The sequence below is a fragment of the Ahaetulla prasina genome, chromosome 1, assembly GCF_028640845.1.
Source record: "Ahaetulla prasina isolate Xishuangbanna chromosome 1, ASM2864084v1, whole genome shotgun sequence".
Lineage (NCBI taxonomy): Eukaryota > Metazoa > Chordata > Lepidosauria > Squamata > Colubridae > Ahaetulla > Ahaetulla prasina.
Window position 1 is genome coordinate 158,503,183 of NC_080539.1, and position 5,398 is coordinate 158,508,580.

The window sequence follows — 5,398 nt, forward strand, 5'->3', positions numbered from 1 at the left end:
ATGACATGAATCCAGCATTGTTACAAAGAACGCTCTTCGCAATTCGGCAGGAGTCTTTTTAGAACTTATTATGGCAGGGGTATCTTTGGCAGGGGTGAGGTGGGAAGGAGTGGGGAAAGAGGAGCTATAGCAACCAGATTGATTTTCCTCGTGAATCCCTTCTACACTTTAAGGCTATTTTCTTCAGCATGAGCCTATCATTCTCCCTTCCATTCCATCCAACAGCATTCCAAGGTTCACTCAACTACTGGTTCATCACTGCATAGTTGTGACTGGAATAGAAGCAAATCTAGTAGGTGCTGGAGGGGTTAATCTCAGGGTGTCTCTGGGGGTGTTTTATTTTGTGGCAAGCACAGGGCCTGAGTGGGCAAATGTGAGAAGAGGTCTGCTGGGATTGGATCAAAGGTCACAGGGCCCACCTTTCAACCTGTGCATTCAACCAGGTGTCTCTGGGAAGATTATAAACAAGGTATCATCTTCTACAGTACTTATTTCACAGCGTCCTCAGCATTCCAGTCATGAAGGTAATGTAGAGCACTCATGAAAACTGTAGTAATCATGGATAGGCTTATCTTCATGGCATGTTGTTAGAATGCAGTATTGCAGGTTAATTCTGCCGATTGCCAGCAGTTTGGTCCTGACTGCCATAGGTTGGCTCAGCCTTCCATCCTTCCGAGGTTGGTAAAATGAGGACCCAGATTATTGGGGGCAATATGCTGACCCTGTAAACCGCTTAGAGAGGGGTGTATGAAACGTTATATATAAGTGCTAATTGCTATGGTTCTTGAGTGCTTCCATGATGCGGAGGTTGAGATCTTGGACTAGGACTGGGAGATGCTGATTCAAATTAATCCTCTGCAACTCAGTTGATGACTCCGGCTAATCATTCTTTTTACCCAATCTCCCTTACAGATATGTTATTGTCATTTATATCGACTGTTTCCCTATGACTATCATTAAGTGTTATATCTTATGATTCTTGACGAACGTATCTTTTATGTACACTGAGAGCATATGCACCAAGGTAAATTCCTTGTGTGTCCAATCACACTTGGCCAATAAAGAATTCTATTCTAGACTTCCGGTGGCTCCACCTCTTCGCTGAGCCCCTAATTAAAGGGGCTCCGCACTGAACATCGTAAAAGCCAGGAAAAGCCGGCTTTAATCTTTTTCCCTGGATGAAAGGGAAAAGATAAGAGCAGCAGGGAAATGTTGGTAGACCTCCCCAGAGGCTTTGTTTTAATTAAGCAGAGCCCCGAAGGGTCGACGGGTCCCATAAATATTCCTGCCATGCTCCGACTTCAGTGTGTGCCTGCAAAAGCAGGAAAAGAAGAAAGTGTCCATCTCTGCTAATTGTCTTATCTTTATGGATTTCTTTAAGCAGACGGAATGAGTGCCAGCGGACAATTATTGGATTGCAAGTATTTTTGATTTCCTGACTTCTACCTTTTAAAAAAGAGAATTTTTTTTTTCTTTTGTTTTAATTGACTCTTAAAGATGGCGCCTGAACGGGAGTGAAAGTGACGAATGGAATTTCAAACAGTCTGTGCAACTAAGAAGATAAGAAATGTTATGTGTGGATTTTAATGAAGTGAACTGAGCTCTCCTATACTTAAAGGGGAAAAGAGAAGTTTCTAGACTTATATTTTGTGAATTTTAAAAACTGAAATGGCTACTAAACCACCTAAGACTGGGGGCAGAAGGGGTTCTGAACCAGCTTTAGAAGATCTGATTAAAGAACAAAGGAAAGTGTCTGAAGAAAGGTTTAAGGAGATTATGGATAATAATGAGAAAATAAGAGAAGAAATAAAAGAGAATAATAAAAAAATAAGAGAAGATATCTTGATGGCTTTTCAAGGTTTGGCAAAAAGACTGGAGGTGGTGGAGGAGGAGGTGCAAGAAATTGTTCAGTCAAATCAACAAATAGAAAATAGAATGGGGGGAATGCAAATCAAATTGGATAAAAATGAAGATCAAGTGGTGGTGATGCAGTATAGAATGATGGAAGGAGCTCTGAGAATTAGGGGTTTGAATGAGGAGAAAGGGGAAGATTTAAAAAAATTTTACCAGAAGCTCTGGCTGAATTTATTGAACTTGATCCACAAGAGGTTGCTTATCAAATTGACAAAATTTATAGAGTTAATTCTTGGATTGCTAGGCAAAAGAAACTTCCTAGAGACATTGTGGTTTATTTTTTGAAAAGAACAGTGAGGAATCAAATTTTGCAAGTTGCTTTTCAGAAAAACTTGAAAATAGGAGAACAGGAGTTGAAGGTTTTGAAAGAGATTCCTCCCAAGATGTTAAGGGATAGAAAGGACTTTACATTTTTCACACAAGAACTTAAGAAATACCAGATTCAATTTAGATGGGAGGTTCCAGTTGGCTTGACAGTGTATTATCAAGGAAGGAGATATCGTATTGACACAGTGCTTAAGGCCAAAGATTTTCTTTCTACAGTGCTGAAACTTGAAATAGAAATAATAGAAAAAAGAATTCAAGAGACTCGAATGGGTGTGGAAGCTGAGGTGCTTCCAGTGATGTTGCCATCAGAGGAACAACCACAAGAACAAAGACTGACGAGGGGAGCCCTTAAGCGTAAAGAAAAGGAGCAACAAACTCAAAGTAAAGTTCAGGATTCTGCTACAGAAGCGGTGGGAGGAGCACGGCCGAAGATACGGGAGGACGATCTTCAGTTGATTGCTCAAAAGCTTCAGCAGCCCAGTAATGGCAAATAAAATCTTGACTTGGAATGTCAATGGTTTGAACTCAGCTCAGAAGAGAAGAAAAATATTTCATTATTTGAAACAATTTAAAAATGATGTTATTTGCTTACAAGAAACGCATATTAAATTATCAGATCAAAAGTACCTAATAAACTCAAAGTTAGGTAAACATTTTGTTGCTTCAGCTTTGGAGAAAAAACATGGCATAGTGGTTTATTTGAGAAAAGATATACCAGCCAAGTTAATAGAGGCAGATATTCACGGAAGATATATTGCTATTGAACTTACAATAGAAACAAAAGGACTCTCTTGCTTGGTATATATGCACCCAATCAGCAACAAGAAAAATTTTATAGAATGTTATATGATAAGTTGATTCTATGGGATTATAAATCGTGCATTATATTGGGAGATTGGAATGGAGTAATAGATACACGAAAGGACAAGAGAATTTCTTCCAAGAAGATACCTGCACATGCAAAGCTGCCTAAATCCTTTTTTGATATGATAGAAGATTTTGAGTTAAGAGATGTATGGAGACTGCGGAATTTGGAGGAAAGAGACTATACTTTTTTCTCTGATAGGCATCAATCCTTCTCACGTATTGATTTTATTTTAATTTCTAATGATTTGCTTTTTAGGGTTAAGAAAACTAAGATATTTCCAAGATGTTTGTCTGATCATAGTCCTGTTTGGATGGAATTGCAATATGGAAAAGAGGGTAGAAGAACTTGGAGATTAAATGAAAATTTGTTTAGATATCAGGATAATGTAAATCAATGTAAAAAGCAGATGAAAGAATTTTTTGATTATAATTTGAATAATCAAATTATATGGGAAGGTAAAAAAGCTAGGGTTAAAATGAAAATAATTCAAGATTCTCGGGAAAGGGGAGGTTTAAAAATGCCTAATTTTAAATTATATTATGAAGCAGCTGCTCTCTCTGCAATAAGTGATTGGTTTAATTTAACAGAGGACAGAATTTTGAATATAGAAGGTTATGATTTGCTATATGGATGGCATGCATATTTAATTTATGACAAAAAAGTGGATAAGGCCTTTAAAAATCATGTGCTAAGAAATGCCCTTCTGCGTGTTTGGAAAAAATACTCTTATAAACTAAATTATAAGGTTCCTATATGGGCAAGTCCTAGACATACAATAGAAAATATAAACATAGAACAGAATCAGGAAATGATTACATATAAAGATCTTTTGTATACTGAAAGAGGTAATTTGCAGTTAAAATCTCTGCAAGTATTAAGAGAGGAAGGGAAAAATTATACTTGGTTTCAATATGAGCAACTACATGCTAGATGGAAGGGAGATCAGAAAATTGGTATAGAGCAGAACGAGGGAAATTTGGTAAAGCAAATTAGAAATCAGTCTCAGGAGCATATAAAGAGATTGTATAATGTGTTACTTGAAATAGATTCTGAAAGGGACTTGGTAAAGGACTGTATGATAAAGTGGGCACAAAATTTTCAGGAGCCAATATTATTGGAAACGTGGGAAAAAATTTGGGTTAGAAATGTTAAATTCACGCAGGCACAGAATCTGAGCGAACATTTTATAAAATGTTTAATAGATGGCATCTAGATCCTAAAAAATTATCGTGTATGTATCCAGATATGCAAGCAAAATGTTGGAGATGTAATTGTGATGACGCTACATATTTTCACATTTGGTGGACTTGTAAGGACATAAAGGCCTTTTGGATAAAAATTTGGTGGATTTTACAAAATGTTTTGAAAAAGAAGATAAAGTTCCTGCCGCAATTTTTCTTGTTGGGAATTATTATGGATTGTACAGTAATTGAGACTAAATTGATTTTAAATCTAATAACTGCAGCAAGATTACTAATAGGACAATATTGGAAGAAAAAAGAAGTACCAACAATAGAAGAATGGATATTGAAAGTTGCCAATTTGGCTGAGATGGCGAAGATATCAGCCTTTTTGAAAGACAATACGCAAGAAAGATACTTAAAGGAATGGAAAAAATGGATTGACTATATTCAACGTAGATATCAGACTAAGAGTTATCAGACTGTTTTTGAATAATTATGATGTATTATTTTTGATTGCTTTCGGGGGAAGTTAGGAATTGATGATTGTAGGGGTATAATTAAGTTGGGACGAAATTTTTTTAGCATATGTTTGTTTTATTTTTAACTATACCTTGCGCTCGTTCCGGGAAGTCGGGGGGGGGGAGGGGGGTTGCGAAGGGAGGGGGGAGGAGGGGGGGAAAGGGGAAAAAAAATTTTGTAAAACTTTTTTGAATTAAAAAAAAAAAAGAATTCTATTCTATTCTATTGTTGCTATTGTTGTGATAAGGATATACTGAAGGAGAGTCCCATGTAAGCTTCTCTGATTTCTAGGAAAAAAGGTGGAGCAAAAATAAATTCCCTTTAGAGCTGGTGACCAAGCTGTTTGACCATTCTGGTTGTGACTATATCACAGATATAATCACAGGGCATCGGACTGATTAGGGCAGTTCATCTCTCGTCAGCATCTATTGTACAAGCAGTGCAGACTCTGCCAAATTCAAAAAAACAGTTCTGATAAGAAGGGATTAATTAGTTCATGCATACCTATATTCATATATTTGTGTGGCTGTGTGTGTGTTCACATTGCATATCCATCTTCTCACCAAAGTCTTAGTCAGGAAATCAG